Source organism: Polistes fuscatus, unplaced genomic scaffold (assembly GCF_010416935.1).
Source record: "Polistes fuscatus isolate 324 unplaced genomic scaffold, CU_Pfus_HIC Scaffold15, whole genome shotgun sequence".
Lineage (NCBI taxonomy): Eukaryota > Metazoa > Arthropoda > Insecta > Hymenoptera > Vespidae > Polistes > Polistes fuscatus.
This window is the reverse complement of record NW_025113053.1, coordinates 3,492,765-3,518,580: the sequence shown is the minus strand read 5'-3', so window position 1 is coordinate 3,518,580 and position 25,816 is coordinate 3,492,765. Positions and strand designations below refer to the sequence as shown.

General features: G+C 32.4%; 1 protein-coding gene and 2 long non-coding RNA genes across 7 annotated transcripts in view; 1 reads left to right on the top strand and 2 right to left on the bottom strand.

Moving 5' to 3' along the window:
* Positions 1–25,816, bottom strand: part of LOC122514491 — a 779,718-nt gene that overhangs the window by 377,750 nt on the left and 376,152 nt on the right. The gene's annotated exons all lie outside the window — the stretch shown is intronic.
* The window catches only part of LOC122514469, a 220,427-nt gene that overhangs the window by 114,497 nt on the left and 80,114 nt on the right, over positions 1–25,816 (top strand). The window lies entirely within an intron of this gene.
* Positions 19,352–24,097, bottom strand: LOC122514490. The gene is made up of 2 exons (XR_006303065.1): positions 23,995–24,097; positions 19,352–19,438 (listed from the first exon to the last, which is right to left on the bottom strand). It is a non-coding gene; the product is annotated as an uncharacterized LOC122514490 (long non-coding RNA).

The following is a 25,816-nucleotide window of genomic DNA, read 5'->3' as shown; positions in this document are numbered from 1 at the left end:
CTTACATACAACACCCACACGTAGATCGTTTTACCTAGATACAACTTGACTCGACTTCCGTTTAGTAGCGATACGAGTTCTCGAAAGTGTCTGAAATGGGAAAGACGTCGAATTTCCATAGATAGGAAGAAGAAAGGCATTCGATTCGATCTACATACGTCGCTATGGTTTATACACGCTTGAATTTGTCCAAATCTATGTCTGTCACATTTAAACATTATTACATATGTAATATTTCAAGTCAATTATTTCATAGAAAAATTCAATCTTAAATACTGTTCGATTAAAGGTCGGGGTGAATAACAGTTGAGACGAAGTAGTACAAAATATGAATCATATATTTTAACAAAACACAAGGAAATAGAACAAAATACAAGTAAAAAACTCCCTTTATATATATATAGTCGCACTTAAGGTTTAAACACTTACTGACTTCAGGCTTATTATAAATTATTCGTACTTATGCATCTATCTCTGTATATCACTCTTTATGTAACTCTCCAAATAAGCGATCTAAATAAGCCTATATAACTTTCAATATTACTCTTCTAAATAAGCCCTTATATTCCGGTCTGGTGTCCGTCTCTTATACCCCGCACATAGTGGGAGGGGAAGGACTCTCTTTATCCTACAGGGCGTTTCTTATTAAATCACAGATTCCCTATTGGTCATCGATATTTCTTTCTTTTAACGCCTGTAACGCCTTAGCGAGAGAGTATCTTTCATAGCTATCGGAATTTTACCCGTTTAAACTTGCATTTGTTTACATAAGGGGGAACGAGCATGAGACCCTTTCTTTTGAGGAGACCGAATATCTTAGAATTATTTCTATCGCCTGTAACCTAAGCTTTTAAAAAATATTACCTATTTATTTTGGTTTTTCTTTAGATTATCAACACCTTTAGAATTCTTTATTCCCATAGAATTCCTATACAAATAATTTTTATCTCGTGCGGTAGGCTGCTCGGTTCGGCGTAATGTGACAAATACATTACAACACTATTAGTTCATTTATATACGATAAGGCTTAAAACAAAATATACACGTGTATTCGTTTGATATAAATATAATATAATTTGTAAAATTATACTACGCGTTTTTGAGATGGAAAAAATGAATTAACGCATATGTCTACGCCACAATAATAGCTTTCGCTAGACGAATATATATGCATTCAATTCATAAAAGTATCCGAATATTCATTGAATTTAAATATGCGTGTCTATGAATATTTAACTGTTCGTAATGTATTCCTTAAAAAAGAAAAAGTTACTGGGATGTGAAATAAGGGTATAAGATCGAAACGATAATTGAAAGAAAAAGATGTTGAGAGAAAGGGAAAGGGAAAGGTAAGATATTAGGGGAGTTTCGTGGTAAAGACAATTGAGGAAGGAGTTGTTCGTTTTTTAGTTCGACGGTCGTTCTCTTGGGAATACATGCCTTTTGAGAAATTACTTTGATCCAATGCCATCCATGGCTTTTTCTTTTGTATTCTACGAACGGAGAGAAAGAGAATGGAAGAGTCTTTTGGTTGTTCTCTAGGGTAGATTCGACAGCAATTTCACATAGTCGCAGCTCGCGGAAAACGAGAAACTGCTTTCGGTTGAGGAACTGGTTGGTTGGTTGGCTGGTAGGTTGGTTGGTTGGTTGGTTAGTTTACCAAAGAGGAACTAGTTCCCTTTCCTCTTGATGAGAGAAAGCTACTGGATTTGGGAAGGTATGGGAGGGAGGGAAGGGTTGGAAGGGGCCAATCCGTTATTTCCGGTAATGTCAAATCTCGTTAATGATCTATCGAGAGTGTTCCAATCGTCATATCTACTCCATTTACATTTCCAACCGATTCCATGCGAGACCTTTCTCCAAAAGCGATATCATTTATAATATGATTGTTGTTTAGATTACTTCACGATTCAGTGATTACAATTTCATCCATCGTCTCCTTTATCGTTTTCATTCGTTATTGTAATAGTATCATATTTATATACGTGTAAAGATAATCACTGTAATTAACCCTTTATCGTAAGCTTTTATCGAGTGCCAGCATAATTTGTTCGAGTTAATTTGTGTATGTGTTCGTTAAAATGTTATAATTTATAACTAAGTTTTTATAGGTATTTATTTTTATTTAAATACTTTAACAAATATGTATTTTCTATCAATCTAATTGTTAAATTCCTGAATTCGCGAAAATACAAATTTTTAAATCAGCAGTCCACCATTAGAATTGATCGAAATTTGATAATTACATTAGCAAGAATACAAATAAATTATTTACATGCGTGTATTTGAAAAACAATCCATTCGAGAGTTAGTTCTTTCGTCGCAAACCATTACGTAGACGTATTTGTAATTATTGCAGCCTTTCGATCCCCTATGGGTTTACGTGACAGTCTTAATTAACTTCCTACACAGTTACGACATTTCGTGGCTCGTGAATATTTATATTTATCCCAATATTTCTTTCTCGACTGTCTCGCTATAAAATATAATTTCATATTTAAATATAATCAATTTTTTTTTTTGTAGAAAAACACTATTAGTAAAAATATAGGAAAATATGGACATTTTCTTTTCGACTAGAAATAAATTTATTTTAATTTTTATTTACTATATTTGTTATAACGTATTCATTTTAATTCATTCAGATTAATTGATTCGAGAAATTCGTCTTTTTTCACTCTCCATCTATATTTCTCTTTTTCCATTTCTGAATCTTTTTTCCTTCCATTGACACGCGAATTCCTTTTGAAGTTCCAACTGTCAAGATGCCGTAAAACAGGTTGTACGAGGAGTAAGTTTGTCTTCGTCAAGGCAAGCCAAAGGTATGAGAAAGCTTTTTAAAAAGCACGTCCTTTCCTTTCGGCCATCGTCCTTCTTCTTCTTCTTCTTCCTCTTCTTCTTCTTCTTCTTCTTCGTCATCTCTTAGAATGATACGTTCGTCGAGAAAAGATGTTGTATCGTTTTTTGAAAAATGGACTGGCTGCAAGATAGATACGAGAAAGAAGCGAACGTAACGCACTACTGCAATGGATTCGATCGATCGTATACATCTCAAGATAGTATAGTAATATAGTATGTTATAGTACAGTATAGTGTATTATGTATCATATATTTCTACCAACTGAATCATAAAAGAAAATAGTTTTTGCTTAACGTAGCTGTCATCGTTCGAAATCTACCTTTTACTTTACTGACTTCATCTTAATTCCTTCATTTTATTCGCATTCGTAAAAATTCGTAAAAATAAATTTGGATCTAGTAAAATTTGAAATATCGTTAAATTATTAGATAAAATTTCACATTTTATCGAGAAAGTTAGCCAGTAGATCTTCTTCTTCTTCTTCTTCATTCTTTGGTTTAGGTAAATTGCCTGTTTCGTAACGACGTTTTTCTGCCTATTGCACTGTTAAATTGTCGCACCATTGTTTTCGTGGGGCGCCCCGTGCTTCTGCGGCCAACCGGTGACTTATCCCGTGCAATTCTGACAATTCTTCCGTTGTCCATTCCGTTGATATGTTCGTTCCATTCTTTTTTTCTTTTTAGTATCCATTCGTTAATGTTTTCCACTTTGCATGTTCTTCTTATATCTTCACTTCTCTCTCGATCCAGTAATGTTTTTCCAGCTATTCTGCGAAGAACTCTCATTTAAAAATATTAATACAGTAAAACCTCTTTTTGTGCGGTCCTTTTTTATACGATTTTATTTTTGTGCGATTTGTTTTGTGCGATTTATTTTTATGCGGTATCTAAATCTCAGCAGCGTTGCTACCAGTTTTATGTTTTCTTTCAATGTACATATACATGTGTGGACGAACTCTGATTACATGGTCTCCTTGACGACGATGTATCCGGACTTCGCGACGCTGTTCATCTGATTTAAACAATCTCCTAACAATTATTTAATTTGATTGAAAGCATTTTCACATCTATATTTCGCAAATAATTGATGCATTTTCTAAGTGCGACATTTTTTATGCGGTCCCTGTCCGCCGCATAAAAAAAAATTAAGTAGTATATCGTACAAAGTTGTTTATAATATGTAAGTATTTATAAAATTAGCGAATATTTTTTTGTACGATTTCTTTTATGCGGTCCCTATCCACCGCACAAAAAGAGGTTTTACTGTAGTAGATATTAAAAATATGAATATATTATTCCTTTATGCACCTCGCATGATTCAACATCGTTCATTTCAGTTGGAAAGACTATGTCAGGTATGATCTATTCACCTGCATCGTTATTTCCGCTAGGGAGATGATTTTCAGAGGACACGATCGCGCGGATACGAGAGAAGGATAAAGATCCTTCTCCTTGGCTGATATTCCTCTTGCATAGCTTCAGAGTGCTCGTATCCTTTAATGATACTTGCAAGGAAGTCGTACGAAATCGAGGGCTGAAACTGGGCGGCTCGTGCACCCGCGGGATCCAAAGTTTCCTGTAATACGTAAGTGGGTAGTTAAGCTTGGTGCCTGATACTCGCTCCCTTCTCTTCACCCAATCCTCCCTCTACATCTTCTATCCTTACTTCTTCTTCTTAGTTTCAATGCAATTCATCGAACTAATTAATATAAATTTTCTTAATCTTTAACCCAATACAAGAGCATTGTATCAAACAATTAAAACTTTTCGTCGAATTAATAAGTTTTTTGATATTTTTATATTTATTTCTTTTTTTTTCTTTTTATAATTACAAAGTTAATCATGTAGAATGTATCCCAATGCGGAATATTAAATTCTGATGTACATTCATTTTTATTTGCGAGACATTAAAAATTCAATTGTTAATATAAAAATGATCCTTACACTATTGCTGTCAAGTTTCGATCGAAAATATTTTTGTATTATTATTTAATATCGTATTGAACTATTTATATGAGTTATTAGTAATCGATCAAATCTTATCGAGTGTTTAATGTGCATTTTGGCCAATCCTTAGAACTTTCTGTCTCACTAGTGGCTTCAAGCCATTGTGCACTCATGAGACGGTGGTCTTTACTTGGTACATTAATTTAGTTAACGGGATCATTAATCGGAGCTTCTTGACTACTTGGAACTTCCAACGGAATTCATGAGGATTCGTATAAATCGTATAAATTGCGTGAGGTAAAACTAGCTCTCGCGGTTAACTTTGTTACGAGATCTACTATGGATGCTGCGAAACTATACAAATACATATTCTTATGTAAAAATGTTTACTTAGAAACAGATTTTATTTATGCGCGTATAATATATAAATATATTAATTAGATCTTTGTATGTGTGTGTGTGTGTGTGTGTGTGTGTATGAAGACGTATGTGCGAATAAGACAATTTGAAAAGAACTAATTAACTTTCTTATCTTTATTCTTGTCAATTTAAACATAATCTGATCAAATTTAAATTCAATTGATAAGATAAAAAAATAAAAAAAAGAAAAAAAAATAAAACTACGAATACAAACGACGAATGAGAAGAATCTCGTGTTCTTTATCGTAACCCTCGTATTTTTTCAATTAAAGAAAAAAAGAATTAAGAAAAGAGAGAATCAAGAAAAGGGGACGTCGTTCTGTAAGTAGCTTTGTATAATTTTTCTTTAATTGTGCGGGAATCAATCAACTTTATTTTTTATCTTTCTCTTCTTCTTCTTCTTCTTATATTCTTCTTCTTCTTCTTATTCTTTACAGTACCGATTCCTCCGAGCTCTTTCATTCTCTCACTTCAATCTCATTTCGTTGAGCCTTTTTTTAATCGTATTACCAGCAGCTCTATCCATCTCTAGCTTCCACGACTTTCGAGTTACCTGGATTTTCACCCAGAGAAAGAGGAATTGCCTTTTCTTTCTTCCACCTCGGCTCTATCTTTATTAGTAGTTTTTCTATCGCGGCAGGACATCGAGAAAGATCTAACTAGAGTTTCTTCGAATTAAGAAAAAAAAAAAAGAAAAGGAGTTTCAAGGGGCGGAGGAGGAAACGGTGGGGAGGGGGAGATAAAAATAAAAGAAGGAGAGAAAAGGGATAAGGAAGGGGAGAGGAATAGTGAATACCATCATCCTCCTCCTCCTACTCCTCCTCTTCCTCCTCCTTTTCCTCCTCATTTTCTCATTGCATTAGGTAGATCAATTAGTGAAATTAAGAACTATTCGATCGAACATTCTTCTAACGAGTCCAATATCGAAGCACGTTCGAAAATACGACGAATCTTCTCGCAAAAGTAGAATCCCTTACCTTCGATTATTTATTTTACCCATATCGATATTAGTTTTATCGATAAATGTACCTCACTCGCATCTATCGAGGACTTGTCTCTGTTTTTTTTTTTAATGCATCGTTGCATATCGTTTCGATATCAAAGCATAATGAACTTTCTAATTAAAAATATAGCTGGATAATTACGGTAAACTTCAATTTGTGGTTAATATCGATTTCTATCGTGTTTTATACAAATGACTATTACGCGTTTTTATGATATTTAGAAAAATCGCTGATTGTGTACAAAACAATGTGTTAGAAATATTGCTAATTATTACGTTGGGAGTAAAAGAAATGTAAAAAAAAGAAAATTCTCGAAGATAGAAAAAAATCAATAGTAGCTTTGTCAGTTAAAATAATAATAATAATTGATTATACTCATCTACTATTTCCTATGAAATACATATAATATGTGAAAAAAGGACGATCGATCGTGTTAGGAGAAAAACGTGTAACTTTAACTCTTTTATTATCAGAGCGACGTTCATAGGCGGATACTATAAAACCGGGCGAGGTAAAAGTCGAGGAGAGACTAATTTACTTCGAGGAAAAAATATATTATATCATAGGTCTATGTAATCTTGTTACACGCATGCATAGGAGGAGCTTTTTTCCTGGTATTGCGTATCAACTACGAACTACTCTATTACACATCCTTTCTTTTCCTATTAATAGTATTATTATTATTATTGTTGTTATTATTGTATTTTTTTCTATGAATATTAAAACAATTATATTACTACCGACAATAATATATTTATTCAATAGTTATTAACGATATTTTTATTTACTTTTAATGAGAACATTTCTAATGCGTGAAAAAATAATTTTCCTAAGCCTGATTTTTTCCATTAAAAATTGACTCGACGATCAATAAATTAACGATAATATATTCATGTTTTCATTCATAGGAATTGAAATGAAATCACATCGAAGTGAATAATGTTTTAAAAGATTTTCAACTGTGATGAGAGAGTTAATATACAATAATATGTATTAAGTGAAGTTAACTATTAGCATTTACTTTGATTCCGTGGATATAGCGTAAGGTTTTGACGGCATGTTGGATGGGAAGACCAGTTAGAAGGGGTTGAAAATGCTTCACCACCCCCGCTCGGTACTCGCGCTTCCTCAACTTCGTTAGCCTGGGTGAACATTAATGACCCACGAGAATACATTCAACCCTCCAGTAGAGACCATCTTTCTCCGTTCTTCCTGTCCTCTTCTTTCTTGTTTCTCTACTTGCATTCTTTTTTTACCGAGACTCGCGCATTTGCCTTGGTCATTGACCTTTAGAAAAAAAAAGGGGGAGACAGAGGGGAAGAAAAAAGAGAAAAGGAAAAACTGAATATAAAATTCTTCCCTTCCCACCCCCCCCCGATCATTCCCATTTCTTCCATTTTTTTTCCCGAATATTTATTCAATATCAAAGTTGACCTAGCTCGAATTTCGTGCACTACACGTATCTCCAATCCGATTTTTAATATCGCGGTAAATGTTTGCGTATAATAATGGAGAAAATAATAGGACGCTAACGTCTTCCTTGTAACACCTAGGCGAAATTGCTTGGTAACGAGATTTGCTCGGGTAAAATTTGTTCTACATTTTTTGAGGTCGTCGTCGAAAGCATCGACGAAATTCTTTCTTTTTCTTTCTGGTTTTTTTTTTTTTTTTTTTTTATATATATATATATAAAGTTAGGTATTCCTCATTCCCGTAGGAAGGTACATGAAATAGTATAGAGATCTTTTTTTAAATGTATTTGTTAACCGAGATTAAGAATTAAGTTGTAGGGAAAGTCGTCAAGCTCCCGACACGAGCGACGCACCGTCTCAAGGTGTTAATCGATTTTGTCCTAGTTTACTCTTAGGAATGAACGTTAAGAGTCGCTGGGAATAAGTCCGAAAGCAGGCATGTAACATTATTCCGTGGTTCACCGTCCTGCCGTCCTTAATTCGTGCGTCTTTGGGTCGAGACTTCCATTTAAATTCTCTATTGTGACCTCAACACGGCTTTACTTTGGTGCACTGCGACGTTAGAATTTATAGCATTATGAATAAGACTCCGGGTATAAATGAGAGAGAATATTTTTTTTTTCTTTTTCGAACGGACTAATTTTTTTTTCTTTTTTTTTTCGTTTTTTTCCGTTTTTCCTTAAGAGCTTTTTTTTTCAACTTTTATTATACCATACGCGTAAGTACAATGAATTGTTTTATTCGTTAAAACATGAAATATCGTTAAAAGGGGAGAGAGGAAACGGTTTTAAATTCGTTTATTTTCAAAGTTGATATTATATAATCCATCAGAAGAAAATTTGAACTTGTGACGTTTGTTTGGTTTGTGTTTTATGTAATGTAAAATTTCATAAAATATCGGAACAGAGAATAATTTCGCCAATGACAAACGCATCAAATGTAAATGCACGGATGTGAATAAATACTCATATAGGAGAATATAACCGACATTTATTCGCTTTGATGAAATGGATTTATCCGGATCGATTTATTTCAAGCTTTAGAATCGATAAGGAAAGAGATATATATACATATATATATATATAAATGTGTATATACACATGTATATGCACATTTTATATACACATGTGTGTTTACACATGTATATGCACATTTATTCGTTAAAACGAATACATTTTCCCGATTTGTAGGATGCGATGTGTCGAATGGCAGAGATGACAAGATATCAAACGGCATTGCGGAAACTGCGCGTAGCGTTGTAACATTTTCGGGTAACTATACGATCAGAAAGGTATGCATAGAAATACGAGGATAGCTATGTGGCAAATATTTCGTTCGAAACAACGTTTAGGTATTGTCAATATAAAACTGATAGTTGTATTTTTCATATAATATATATATATATATGTGTGTATATATAATAAACTTAATAGATAATTCAATGCAATTAATTTAAAATATATGTATATATATTTATGAATTAAACATTTTAATACACATAAAATGTGTATTAATATTCTACAAATAATGGAATTTACAAACGAATGAAAATAAATGAAAAATTTACTTAATAAAAATAGTCAAATTAAATAACATAGTCATTTCACAAAAGAAAACAATTAAATGTTTCGGTATGTATCCAAAATTTGCTCAGCTCAGAATAACGACGAAAAATATGTACTGTCTGTTAGAAAAGTTGATTACATCTAATATTAAATTATAAATCTAATAATATAATCTTTATAAGTTACTTCACACGCCATGATATAATATCATTAGATTTGTTTATAATTTCATAAGAGGAATTGATTATTAATACTCGAAGTCAATAATAGTATACATTATGCGACTTTATTGAATTTAAATAGAAACTAATACGAATACATTTTAATTAAGATTATAAACGATAGTTAGTAACATTGTGTTTGATCTTCTAATAATTCAATAGTAGTGTTTATAACTTGATCGTGTAATGTCAATCAGGCTTCTCGTTATCCATCCCGATATCCTTACCTATACATAGCAGGCATCGATTCTGATCTCAAAGTGAAGTTGGTAATGCGATCGATATCCAGAAACACGATCTTAATTTAAATAGAAACATTAAATAGAAACAACTTATAATAATTTATTAACAATTATATTAACAATCCTAAACTATATATATCGATACTTCAAATCAATTCTGCATATTTGCATAATTTTTGTAATATAAACTAAATTTGAGAAACGTTTACAAAATTATGAAAATATAATCCATCTGATTAATATTTAGAGATATAATTTTGTTCGTTTAAATGAATAAATGTAGAAAATATAATATGTGTAATTATTGACTAGGACAGTTTCGTTAACGCTAACAATAAAATATAATTCTCGTAATCAAGCAAATATTTAACGTTATAACGAGTCTAAGTTGTCCGAAGATTCTCAGAAGAGAGATTTTACGAGATTCATTCGTGGTGTTTGTATACATAGATTCTATGGAGTCTCACACGTTAATTGAGAGGATGGTAGATGCGAGAAGAATACTTTCAACACGAGCGTTTCCCGTTCTCACCTAACAAAGTTTCAAAGTGCTCGTAGAATTTCAACTAGGTTCTCGCTAGTCGCGGATGCGAGTCTCGCGATCGTTTTCTGCTTACAAATCGCGGAACGATTTCTTCTTTTATTATTTCCTACTCCAATCTTCTCTATGTCGAAGATACGTCCTATGATATTCAAATGTGTTTTCATTTCGAAATATCGAACATTTTATAATTTTCTTTTTACATAATCATTATTACCAAAATCAAAATAAAACCCTTGTAAAAAGTGTCTTAATCTGTAATCGAGTATCGTCTCGAAAATATGTAAATTATATAGATTTTCAAACCTATTCGATATCTTTATCATTAACTGATATTTCGTTAGTGATAAATCTTATAAATAACTTCATTATTAGATATTAATTTTTTTCAAAAACATTAACAAGTAGACGTATAAGATATTTGTAATAGTTACATAATTGTTTTCTTCGTAATAAACAATATTAAATTTAAGTAAGTTAATAAATCGGTATTAAATATTAGTTCTCCAGCCTATTTGGTAATATTTTTATTAAAGTTAATACATATTCGAAATCGCTGATGGAATAGTTTATTAAAATTGCTCGTCTGAAAAAGGCAGAGGCATGGTTGCATACATAAATGAGAAATAAGATATCGAGGGTAGCAGCAGGTTATTAAAATCAGGGCTGGATCGATACTGAGAACGTTGGAAGATCGACTATCGATTCTCAATTACGCCTTAATGACCATCTGCAACACCCGTATCAGTCATGTGTATCGCACCACTAAGTCCAGAACGGATCATCTTTCGAAGAGTAAATGGGCCGCAAGGACGAAACCGTAAAAGGATGATAGGAAAAATCTCTCGACCTTACCCATTTTTTGTTGTTGGTATATATATATATATATATACATACGATATTCTGAGAAAGGTTCTTGGAAACGTTTCAAAAATTTCATTTCGTCCCATTTGAAAAATTCGCTGAGTTGACAAGAAATAAAGAAAGACTATAACAAGTGTAGAAATCAATGGACATTTTGCAAATCATATTTGAGATATAAAATAGTCAATATGTTTGACAATATAATAGAACTAAATGGAGTAAGAGGTATTTCATTTGAATATTTTGAAATAATTTGAATAATTTGAATAATTTGTGAAAATTCGAAGAGAATTTTGATTTTATATATGTGGAATCGAAATATATATATATATTCAATTATTCGAATGATTTATTAATTTAAAGTATATTTAATATTAAACGATTTTATATCTGTTTATAAAAAAAATGAATTGAAAAATACGTTCGGCGAGTAAACTGGCATTCGGTTAATGGCGGCGGCGGCGGCGGCGGCGGCGGCTTTTCTCGATGCCTGCAGACAAATCATTGTACGCTTTCTTCAACTCGAAGAAACGAATTTTCCGGGCGCCGGCACGTGGGATTGAAATATGGTCGGGAGGATTCGTATCCCTTGGATCGTGGGAACCTCCTCCTATTCGAGAAAAGAAGAACGAGCAAATTTTCGTCCGATCGAGTTCGACCGGAGTTTATACCGGAAAACTCCGCCAATTCTATAGGATTTCCGAGTAACCCCTTTTCTCTACTCTACCACTTACTCTCCTTCCATAAGGAGGAGATATACTTTATCTGTATATGTATTTTCGCGTTCTTTGCGTTTATACCGGAAATTTTGTTGCCTAAGATCCAGGAAAAGATTGCTTCTTATTCGTTTGCTTTGATAAATCTGAACATTTTTAACAAATTTCAAAGAAATATCTTCGATTTCCGATCGGTTATCTACTCGTATCGAATCATTTCTCGACTCTTTGTACTTTTCAGTTATTATTGGGTTAACAAATGATTGGGAAACAGTCAAATGTAAAAATCCAATCTTTTAAATCAACTCGCGAGAATTATTAAAGTTCGAGAAAAATTGATAATAGTTTATATTAAAAGGTTCGATAATTTCGATATATAAAAAATAAATCATACAATTATTTATGATTTCATTTGTTCGTATTTATTCCATTTTCATATGTATTGGCACACATTAAAACGTAGATATTAGCTTTCATTACAGATTTATATCACTTTTGTTTTCTCTTACTTAACCCTCTCTCTTCGTAGTTGTTGTACGTAGGTACGTATGTCGAACAGAGTGAAGAGCGAAGAAAAATAAAGGGAAAAAAGCAGGTCGGTCGTCTTTGTGCAAGCTTTCATTCAAAGAGAAATTGGAGCAAGCGCTTTAAAGTTCATTGAAAGGCTTGCGTGGAGAATCTGGCAGGAGGTAAAGAATCTTGACAAGGCGAATTTAGAAAGCTCCTTCTTTGGTCCTGAAAGAACAGGGGTGGTTGCTTTCTGTCGCTCAAGTATTTATACTCTAACCCAGTACGAACTTTCCTCTCCTACTCTTCTCATTTTCCTTTTTATGTGGTTGCGATTGTATCTTGCTAATTTCTCATTAACATTTAGGCCGTTTACATATTAGTTAGAATAGGTATAACACAACGTGTATTTAGATATTAATAAATCAAAGGAAAATATTAACTACCTAGAGAATCATAGTAATTACATTTTGTGATACGAGTCATATCTATATACTATAGTAATTAGTATATCAGATACGATATACATATAATTTGATTATTTTAAATGATGAGTTGTATTCCTGTCAATTCACTTATTAGTATGCTTTAACACGACCATTTATAATAGGATACAGTATATTCCATAGATAGGAATTCATTGCAATCAATATATATATATGTTTATATTAATTATATATAAAAATAATCATAACTTCATGGTACAACATATGGATGGTTATTTGGTCTTGTTCGCTTAAAAATGGAATATATATAATTGTTAATTATTATTTATAATAAGTAAATATAAACGATTGTTTATTTAATATTACACTAAATTATCATAAAAGTGTAAATTATGATAGTATTCGCGTTAAAAATTGTTTTGACTTTTTTTTGTCAATCTAAATTTTCTTTTGAAATGAATTTATTTTGGAAAAAGTAGCATTTAGTATATGATATTGGGAGATTACGCTAGTTGGAATTCCGAATGGTGCGTTACAACATAGCTCGGCATTACGTATCTACATGCGGTTTAATTACAGTCACTTCTTTCTTTTCAAGGTAGATCTACCTCAACATCTGCAGCGTGATTTCGTTTCGCCTCAAATATTCGGGATATTATCCTGCAAAATTTCATGGGTGAAGGATAACGTACGCCACTCAGTCAACGTGGCTCACATTTTGTATGTCAAATCGTTTAAGCACTTTATCATACTTTTAAAAGATTTAAGTGCTATAAATAAAAATGAAAAGAACAATGCTTATACATATATTATAATGTTATTTTAAAATCCAAACATGTAATTGTTTCCCTTGCATTGTATTTCGATTTATTAACAAATTAATAGTAATAACGATTTAAAAAAAAAAAAATACTTTATCGAGATTTCCATTTTCTTCCAGTTTTAATTTAGATCGTATTATATTTATCTTAAAATAACAAAATAATAATCTTGAAATATAATATCCGTGTCATTATATTTTACTCTTCGAACGCTAGAAATTTATCGTATAATTATTTTTCATATCGCTTCATTGAAAGGGGATAAAATATTTAGGTTTAAATAGGATACCGTATATAATTTACATCATTAGTTTTGTGTAAAAAGTGAGAGAAGAAAAATAAAGTGAGAGGAAGAAGAAAAAAAAAAACAAGAAGAAAAAGAAGAAGAAGAAAAAGAAAAAGCAACGAACTCATAGTATAACTTAAAATTAAATCCCCCTATTTTTTTTGTCCTTTACTAGGAAGCTTAACGTTTGGGAAAGACGCAACGTCGTCGTGGTGTTGGAAAGGTTAAGTAAAACCACTTAGGGAGTGGACGTTGACGTGGTTGAAAAAAAAAGAGAGGGGAAAAAAAAATATTGTGGCGAATGCGTAAAATGAGAAAGGAAGAAGGAGCGGGGGAAGGACGTAACGAAAAGGTAACCTGTCTTCTTGTAACTTGTCCTACGAGGAAAAGGGAGGCGAGTGTAAAGGGTTGGGGGATGAAACGGATGGTAGTAGGGGAAGACTTGGGAAAGGGAGGACAAAATTTACCACCTGCAGCTGGACAAGCGGACACGTAATTAAGCCGAGCAGATAAACACGCAATTACCCCAGCGACGACGGGAACGAGGACTCCAGTTAGGGTGGTTGGAGTTGGTCGAACTCGTTCGTCGCGTGGGAGCTCGTTGCCCGTTGCAGTTTGTGTTAATGTTACCAGTTCAACGTACCAAGTGAAACATACGAATACTACAAAAAAAGAAAAATGAATCTATCCCCTTTGGATATCGTCTCGTGGTTCTATACCTTTTTTTACTTTTTTTTTCTTTGTTTAAATACGTTTACCGTGTCCAAATTTTACTCATCTGTTCATTTTTTATACTGCGTTAGACGGTATATTTATATCGAACTGGTATGAATAAATAAATTTGTCGTCTCGTTAGAAAGCAGAAATTTCCTCGACGAGATTAGGACGGGGAATATACAATATCTGAAAGCTCGTTTCTCGAATACAAAATTTTATCTGTGTGTGTGTGTACGTGTTTCTCATGAAAGGAAAAATAAACATATATTTTGAAGGTAATACTTTCTTTCTTCTCTCTTGAGAAATTATTTATTTCTATTTTTATTGATTACTGTATATAAGTAAAGATTTTAGATACATTTGGTTATAAATTATTGAAAAATGAATAGATTGAGGAATAAATAGGTGTAGATTGAAAAATATATTTGAAATTTTCCTTAATCGATCAAATGCTATTATTTCTATTTGTTGCGAGAATAAAGCGTAATATTAATAAAAGCATTGAAAGCTTTTCTACATTTTGCATGGTAACATAATTGATTTACGAAAAGGAACGTTCTATAAATTCGAAGCCCAGATATGTCTGTTGAAAGACCGACAGGTGTAATAATAGCTTTTTTAGTGTCATGTCAATTCGTCGATTATTTAAATACCTATAATTATGAGATTAAAATAACTTTCTTAACTTATTAATATGTTAAAAAAAGGAAACTTCTTATATTGCTCCAATCCTAAATAATAATTAGCTCAATTATAACCGTTCGATAATATTCTCAAACAATATGATGAGCCACTTTAATACGAAAACCACTCGTATATAAAATACTCTTTAACAATAATAATAAGCTTTCTAACAGTAGTAATACTCTCCTTTATAAATGCGGAATCTTCGTGAAGAGGGAAACGGGGTTTCCTTTGAAAAAAGGCGTTATGGGAGGAAAGGAAAAGTTTTATCGATCTCGAGAGTTTTTTTCGTCTCGCCGATTTAACTGGCCCTTGTGCATTCCTCCGAATTTTTCTCGTTCAATATTTTTCCGAATATATGGTATAACGCAGGCTCCGTTATTCCAAAATAAACATCCAGGTCATTTACAATATTCGGACTCAAAAATTTGGCGTTTTGTTAGAAAAATAAGAATCCCTTCTTTTAAACTAAAAATCTATTTCTAAAAATTTAGATTACGTGACTGAAATAATAATCAAAGTGCCGAATCCTAGTATTATACAACAAAAGTCCCGTTTATGATTTTATGAGTTAGCCTCGTTGATGAATCTCTGCTTCGAAATAACTTCGAAATAGTATCACCAATTTCCTTTTATTATTTTTATCCCACGAGAGACACATTTATTCTTCGGCCGAGTTGATCGATATCGTACCAACGATATCTCGTTTTCTCACTTTAATCACGAACTCCTTAGAAATTCTTATCGTTTTTCCCTCGGATCGCATCGGACGAAGAACAGGAATTGCAGCGAAAGTTTCGACGTACCGTATGCATCCGCAAACTCGTCGATAAATCTTCAGAAGTATTTTGACGGTAATACGCGAACATCCATTTTGAGGAACAGAATCTTCTTCTTTTATTTTCTTTTTTTTCCTTTTTTTCTTTTTACACCTACCGTTCTGAAAAGCTTCGACAGTGGGATGGAGAAAGATAGATAGATAAGAAAAAAAAGAAAAAAAAAGATAAAAAGAAGAGAGAAAGAGAGGAAAGGAAAAAGAGATGGAAGGTAAGAAATTTGAGTTAAGGAATTTCCACGGAAGCTTCTCTCGTTTGAATGTGTGCGGGTTTGCGAAAAGGGGCAGACAGTTATCGGATGATAACTTTGGTGCATCGCAGGAGAGAGCAACGACGATAATAACCGTAGGAGGCAAAGAGGCGTCGTTAAACGGTGTGCCATGGGCGGACATAAATCGTGAGAAAAACACGCGTGGCAAAATTGCCACGGACCGGTACCACCGTCCTTGGAAAATATGTCACTTTCCGCCTTCTTTACATACATCGTTCATCTCCGTTTCTCTTTTTCTTTTTTCCCTATTTTCTCATTTTTATCCTTTATTCGTTCTTTATCGCGTTTAGATATCGTACGTTTAATTATGCATTTAATTAATGTCACGCAATACGAAATCTTGATTATTTATCGATTTCTATTCATTTTTCTTTTTCATTTTCTTATGCTAATATGTAAGTACCCCTTTGCAAATAAATGTATTTCCACTTTGAGCTACAATTTCCCGATAAATATTTAAACGTTTATGTGATATTTAAAATATAAATCATTTGATCTCATAAAGAGGTATCATTAAATTGATTTATATTATTATTATTATTAAAATGGACTAAATTTGTGTCCGTAGTATATTATCGTTTATTTTATAAAAATCAATACATTATAAAAGAAATTTAGTTAGAATTTTTTAATATCGCATATGAAAATTGTGAAATATATTATTTTACAATGATAATCAAATATCATTGCATTGGTACAAATAAATTGATATTATTATATTTTCTTAGTTTAAACTTTACGTTTCTCATCTTACCGATGTTAACTTTGAAATTATACAATTATACAGTAAACTCTGACTTTATATTTTGTTAAGATAAATGTTTTGTTATTTAATCTGAGATAATAAATTTTCATCTCTTCAAGCAAGAACCTTTAAATGAGTTCAAATATTTGAATCGTATTTGCGAGGCGTGATAAGAGATAGACAAGAAGATGATGGTCTCTGATTTGTCGTTTCCTGAAAGAGAAGTGAAAATTTCGAATTCTTGGGTAAATCGTAGCTTTTTTAAACTGCCTATAGCCTTGGTAGTCACTTTTATTGACTCTTACTTTTTTTCTTTTTTCAACCCTTATTGGCAAAGCATACCGCCGTGTAAAGTACATTACGTCTTGGCAAGCTCCAAGAGACGCCATTTCTTACTTTCCACTGAATTTTTCTTTTCGCGAATCGTCCACGATCTGTCGCCTCCAATCACGATTTACGAAGATGCTTTTCTTTTAATCTTTTTCTTTTCTTTTTTTTTTTTTTCTTTTTTAATACTTCAACGAAACGGTTGAATCTCGTTAAATTTAGTTTCTATTTCTATGACGAATCACGCTCCGACAAGAAACGCCATGTCGAGAAAATGAAAAATATTTATTTATATTTCACGATAATGATAACGATAAATGATGCGATGTTGAATGTTAAATAAATCTAACCCCGTTTCTTCCTTCCCCTCCTCACCCTAAAGAAAGAGAGAAAATAAATAGAATTAAAAAGGAGGCCAGGGTAATCATTATAAACGTTTACTCGTGATCGTGCATTTTCATTAATCATAATTTCTTTTCCTTCGATATTTTATTCTTCTTTTCTTTTTTTGATTTATTTTTTTCTTTATCAACGATAACAGATTTATCTGTATTTTTATAGATCAATTTATATTTGCTATGCTTTTATAGGTTTTTTTTTCTCATTCAAGAAAATGTTATCTCTTTGTTTATAGCAACACTATTATTTCTTTTCAGTATATATGCGTATAAACGTACGTACTTATCTACATACATCCTAGATATATTCTTGCGTTTACATTGAATTCTGTATAGACCGAAGCATTCATGCGATTTTTCTGCGTATTTCCTCCAGGAAATAATTTATCTCGCTCTGTCAAGAAAAGCGGCAAGAAAAACCTTGGGTAAACGGGGTAAAATTTTTTCAAAATATAAGGTCAACACAACTAAGAGAATATTGCCGTGAGCGATTACGACTACGACATTAAAAGGATTTGAAGCTTAAGAGAATTTTTTAAAAATACTCAAACATATTATTCGGATCTTTTATTTTCATTTGAATGTTTGATTTGTTGTAAAAGTATGTTTCACGTATATAAATACATGTAATATTACACGTAATTAATACAATTTTCGATTTTATTCGCTTGATCATATTCAACGAGTTCTCAAATATTTAATAATTCTAAAATTTATATTCCTGTGCGTATTAACATTTCGAGATATTGTATAAAAAGAAAATATTGATAGTTTTAAATTGACAGTGGTATTACGAATACTCTCAGGAGAAGACTGTACATCGATTTTAATGAAATCATTTGGATTTATAAATTTATCTCGATTTATGAACTCATCTTGAATTAGTTGGATTTCCTTAGAAATTTAAGATTTTACTCGAGGATTTGCATATTTTTACGTTACATTAAAATAACTATTACTAATTGGAACACGTGGAATAATACGTATTAGACTTTCAGAAACGTTGAATAGGGAATGAACGTGTATATACTCAATGTAAATTACGAATCAGAAATAAGTTCCTTTTGTTTTTCTTTCCATAATGATAGATAAATTATAAATTCTAGTTTTTTTTTTGTTATTTTTTATGAACTTTATCTGATGTTCCTGCACAATCAACGATATGCTTTGTTTCGTTTTCGTTTCTTTCGTTTTGCCGATACAGTCTTCTCTTCCTTCCGAAACAGCGCAGGTTACCAAGCATATGGAGGAGGTAGAGGTACTGCATTGCAGTTGCTGCCCGGCGCCTAGTCTACTGGGTATTCAGGTATATCCAGGCACGAGAGTCAGCCACACTTGGCCACGAGAAACGAGATACGGCACAAGGTACCTAAGCCAGTAGCGTAATCTCACCTCGCTCAAGGAAGAATCATTCGAAAAATTGCTTTCCAATCGTTCTACTCTATCCCTCTCTTTTCTTACATTTCTACCATTTTATTCGATGTCTCTTTTTCCTCGTACAGGATGTTTCACAACGTCTAAAAGAATTACTGCAATATTTTGTTGATCCCTGAAAAAAGAAAGGAACAAGAAAAATATAATAAAGTGAAATTAATCTATTAATTTTTAGGATCGTCAATTTTATATATGAACTTTTAATTATTTCATAATTCTTTTTATAATTAATTAATAATTCTTTTTATATAATTAGTAATTATTCTTACATAATATAAAGTATCCTTATATTCGATGTCTCTTCTTATACAAGATGTTTTACTATTTGTACAAAAATTATTGCCATACTTGTAGATATCGAGAACAAGATTAAATTCATTTTTTTTTGTTTACTCTTGTAACATTGTAAATTTGATAAGAATCGATGTTATTTTTCTTTACTATTTTATTATAAAATTTCTCTAAAATAACAGCCAACGCGAAATATCGAAATGTTTGCAATTTTGATAAAAATATAATGCGAGTATGCGATTGTAGGAGGTTTCTTTTTTTATCGTTCACAGTTTATATCGATTATCGTTTTATCGTTTAATCTGTCGTTGTAATTCTTATTATATTTTTTGAAATATCCTATACTTTTGTCGATATATCTGACTACCTATCAAAGTTTCCATTTCTTCTTTCGATAAAAATGTTCCTGACAAGTTGACTTCTTGGCAAAATCTTTCGCTTGAGAAATTTCAAATCTTTCTCTTTCTCTTTCATTGTTAGAAAAAGATCTTCACGAGAATAGAAAGAAAAGAACGTTTAATAGGGAAGTTCAGTCTTTGTCGGAAAACGAAGAGGTTGATGCAGTGCAATTATCTGTCGATTATGGTCCACTTAAACATACTTAAGTACAAAGATAAGTTCTATTCCATCGAATGATCGAGCTTGTGATTCGCCTACTTACATAATCGGAACGATGATGACTATACGATTTTATTATTACACATAGAATCATTTTTATATCAACTTTTTTTGTATAAGAAAAAACAATAATATTTATATTCCTTTCTGCGTACGTTTCTTCTTTGTACAATTGTATGATTCCTGATGCAGCTAATATCAATTACATCAAATTTTTTTATAGATTTCACTTTGAGATAATTACTTTTAACTATTTCGATAAAATAAAATTGATGAGCTCGTAAATTAAAAATTACTTTACAAAGAATTAATAAGAAATAACGATACCACGATTGTTTTAACATGAAAAAACGAGATTGCAACTATGATATAATCGAATGAAATAAAAAGAAAGAAAAAATGTTTATAAAATCAAATGGCATCTCATTTCTATTATGTATAATTATAATCTTATTTGAATATTATTATCTCTCATTGTTATATCATATCATAATATGTATAATTTATTAATGAAAACAGCTCGATGATATCGATACGCAACATTATTGTATCAAAAAATAGCGGATGAATGAGCCAGAATACAATGAATATGTGAATAAGGAAGAGTAGGGAGGGTTTTGGTTGTATCTAATTAGAAGACCTTTTTATTAAAAATGTCGATGAATTAATTTTACATCGCAAAGTTCGTAGATATTTTCCGTGCGTTCGGAAACATCGCGGATATAGCAAACGGTAGACCCAATATTGAATAAATTCGTAACAAAATTAACGATTCTATCGGATTTTTTATTTAACGAGAAAATGAAGTCTATAACTCGACGTTAAATGTGATAAATAAAATCATACAATCTGTTAAACTTACCTATCGCATCCTTTTATACAACTTAATAAAACTGATATGAATGAGTACTTACTGAATAAATAAAAGGAAAGGGGCTCGATAGAAATGAATAAAAGGAAAAAGAATAAAAAGAGAGAGACGTTACATTTCGTTCACTTTGATTCCCTATATAGTACCTAGCAAGCTATGCATCCGGTCTTTTGATCGATCGTCCGAATGGAAATGCGTACGTTTAATCTGGTATCCCTCAATTTCCACGAACTCTGTCTACTATTCTCGAAGCTCGAGGTACAGACTGTGATATCAAATCGTAAATCCTTTTGTACAAATCTCAGTTCGTTGACCTTATTTAGTTGTTCCTTACCCAGAGGTACGTTTAAACATATGTTCCTGATCTCAGTAAAAGATTTATCTAAGAACATTTCAAAATCTCGATATCACATAATTTTCTTTTACGTGTATATACTTTATCTTAAAAATTAGGATTACTTTTTTTGTTCGAAATACAAGCTTGCTAAGATAAATTTCAATTTTCGTTAGCAATAAAAACGTCATTCGCAATATACGCATTTGTTTTGTACAAATGAGATCATGGTAATAAAATACGATTGATGTTGAGTAATGACACGTACATAGGTGCACTCCACGTTGTTCGCGTGGACATCGTTAAGTGTCGCGTGATCGAACCCATAAATTCTAACACGCGATAACTGCCAATGGAAAGAAAAGAAATAATATATTAAATTTCTCGTTACGGCGATGTAAAGTTTTTCTTACACTAACATCTCTCCGATAAAATCTTTTATATGTCATGTATATATAATAAATATTAGCCAAATATACGATACTTGTAGCAGGCACAAAATATCAAAGTTTAAGATGATCAAAATCAACTAATGACATGATCCGCGTCAGTTATAATTGTAAGTTGTGTGAATTACATTTAGACGAGAAGTACAATGATTTCTAGCAACTTTTATTTGTGTCAATGATGTTTCTATGAGATTATGGTAGTGTAGAGAACAAGATAGATACATTTATATGTGTATATGTGTGTGTGTGTGTGTGTGCTTGCATACGAGAGATAAATAGAAAGTTGACGCTGGTATGTAGTTGCACAATTAAGCATCAGTAGTAATAAGCAATGTTGTATGGCGTTAAGACCGATTCTGATTAGTCCTTTGTCATTCGGAAACAGCATCGATCGGTAGTTCATATTCTCAATATTATTGTGACTTGACGACGAGCTGATTTGCAGCCGCACAACACTGTCAATTTCGCGACGTAATTATGTAGATACGTATATATGTGATTGCAATATTACGAATGTTAACAAGAAGAATTGTAATTAATTATTCGTCTACGTTACTTTTTATTCTAGAAAACTTCGTGTATTTTACGGTCAGCTTATTCCTTATCATAAATAGATACATGTTATCTAATTGTAAGTTATGTATAATTGGGCAATATTACTTTTATATTCTATATTAAGTTTGAATATTTATAATTAACGTGTAGTTTAATTAAAAGTAATTGTCCACGTACTATCGTTCTTCTTTTTTTTTTATTTTTTTTTAAATAAAATGGTAAAAGAAAATCTAGTAACATTTTGTAATAGAATTACACGGTAAAAAATATGACTAGCAACAAATTATCAATTAAGATCAAATCGTGATACAAAAGAAATACGATATTTGTTATCGCGGAGGTTTTTTAAAATTACTTTATTATTTTTACCATTGTATATAACATTAGATAATAATTTATCTAAGGAATATGATCCTGAAACGGAAACTTAATACGATTATTACATGCTTAGTAGCGCTTGACAATGTCGAATTGAACTGACTGATAACGCGTTTATCGCGACAATTCTGTGTATTGTTACGGGAGATTGATCAAAGGACTCTACGAGGTATTTCCGCGCAATCAGACGTAACCTGGAAAGTGGAATGATCGGTAATTCATGTTCGTCGAATTGCACGACACGGTAAAATAATGTTCATCGTTTATCAAATTTTATCTTTTTGGAGATGAGGATAATTCATATACGTTATAAAAATTATCTTTTTCGAAAGTAGCCTTAAGAGAAGAAGAAGAGGAAGAAGAAGAAGAAGAGAAAAAAAAAGAAAAGCCGAAAAAAACTCGTACCTCTTGGGGAATCGAAGTAGATCACCACGGAAGCTAAGGACTTTAACCCGATTTGGGGATGAAAAAATCGAACGGCGGTTCGATCGATGATCCTTCGAAACGACGAAGAATCCTCACTCTCCTTCTCTTTCCTTCTGTCCCTATCCCCCTTTCTTTATTACTATATAATCTTTAATAACTTCTTCTTATACGAGAATCGAGATGGAAAGTCTGGAGTCCTAGTATTCAGTTACATTAATATGTTATATCGGTAAGGATAGGGCTGTCACCAACGTCGAAAGGAGTACTCTATTTATCGGCAATCTTTTATCAATCATCTTGATTAAGTTTATAAGTACGTATAGCAAGTTAGTTAGTTGATGTAAATGTTCGAGAAAGGTAGGGGTTAATAGGTAGATTGGTGTATCTCTCGAAATTGCTTCGACTTCGAAGTAAAACGATTTACGTTTGCAATCTCCGATTCTCCCGGATTCAAACGCGAATAGGAACACGTTTGGTTTACGGAAAACGAAACCACGCTTTATCAAGCCTCTCTCTCTCTCTCTCTCTGTTTCTCTTATTCTCATTTGTCAAAACGATTAATCAGAAGCAGCCGTTATTAATAAAGCTCAGGGAACATCTGTGTAAGATGAATGCTGCTTGAATTATCGTGTCGTACTATGGGCGATGGGTTAGTAGGTCCACTCGTATGCCATAATGGGGGACCATTACGTCAGGAAGGTATTGTCACTACAAAGGTACTGTTACTCACTATTCGAGTATTGTTATACCTACGATATCTTCCTCTCTCGTATCACGCGCACACATGCAGGAACGCGTAGACGAGCTTCTGCTTTGTCCAAACGATAACACCACGACGAGGGATCGACGAGAACAACTCCGCTACTGCTGGAATGCGCACGTGACCGGTTATTGCAAAATTGTGCACCAGTTTAACCTAGTGGCGAACTGCCGTTACCACCGCTACTGCTGATGCTGGTGTTGCTGTTGCTGTTGGTGGTGCTGTTACTGGTGTACCGTTGTTGCATGCACACGCGAGAAACCGTTCAGTATCGATTAACATAAGATAAATAAAGACCCGTTTGAAAATCACGAGGAAACTATTGGAATTTGTCAGTTTGCACGCGTTCATTCCAGTTTTACCAGGGCCGAACGAACGAACGGTAGGATCTCTTTTTCTATAGCTTTTGTTTCTTTTTTTTTTTTTTTAGGTTTTGCTTTTATTTATTTTTTCTTTCTTTTTTTCTTTTTTTCTTTTTTTTTTTTTTTTGGAAGGAATATCTACGATAAATATAAACATACGTGCCTACGCTTGGGGCTATCGCGTTAGTAATTTGAATTCTACTGTTTTCATCGTAACATCGTTATCACATTCCCGTTGACCTCGCAAAAAAGCGTGTAAGCCCGATGAAAAACGAAGAAGAACACGCGAAAAAACACGACTTTGCAGTTCACACGTTTTTATCTGTTAACGTTTTTATCGAAAAAAGTAACGATTTCTGTTGCAATATCGATACTACTCTAACACCTGTTCAATGTTTTTCTATCGTTTGTTCCCGGACTTAGGTTTTCCGTGATACGGTAAACAAAGTATTAAGCGTTGCGTGTTCGGTGCAATTGCGGCTCTCTTTCCATTTCCCTTTTCTCTATTTCCTTTTATTTTCTTTGCTACATTGTGTTGTACTATTCTTTTATCTCGCCTTTTCTTATTTTCTTAAATATTCGAATATACAAAGTATCTCATTCAAGAGGTTGGAATATATTATTTAATGTTATTAGTAATAAAAGAAAATGTTACAACTAATATGTACATTGCGAATATTGTAAGATCTTTGATATTTCTTGTATTGTTGTTGATGTTGTTTAGAAGAAATGAACATTCAATCGGGTCTTATTATTCCAATCGTTAAATGGGAAAATCAAATTTTATTCGAAACTATTTGATTTTATTCTTAATAGTTACCTAAATTCGAAACTTCCTCTCCTATATTACACAGATATGTATACTATTTATTTTTACCAATAAGCACTGTCATTTTTTCTTCCTTTTTTTCTTGTTTGTTTGTTCGTAGTCAGTACAATGGCAGAAGAAAATACTCGGCTGATGTAAAATGACCGAGTTTATTTGGAGCCAACAAGAACAGGTTTCCTTCTGCTACCAACCTCTTTTTGATTCCTTTTCTCCGATTTTCAATGTTAGCCATCTTCCTTCCTTCCTTCCTTCCTTCCTTCCTTCAGTCCTTTCTTCCATTTTACATTTACCTGAACTCTCTCTCTCTTTTTCTTTCTCCTTCTTTCTTTTTCATCCATACACACATTTCCCACCTTTAAAATTCCGTTTATTTTTCTTCCTTGTTACATGTTTTCCCTCCTTACGGAAAAAGAACGAACGAATTCCCGTCACAAAGCGGAAGGATTTTCCTCGTTTCCTCCCCCTTCTTTCTTTTTTTCTTTTTTTTATTCTACTTTTATTTTTTCCCTTCCTTTTTGTTTTCTTTTTCCCCCGCGTGGTGATTCGAGCACGCAAACCGAGTTTGGGCTTCCTCTCTTTTCTTTTTTTTTCTCTCTTTCTTTCTCTCTCTCTCTCTTTCA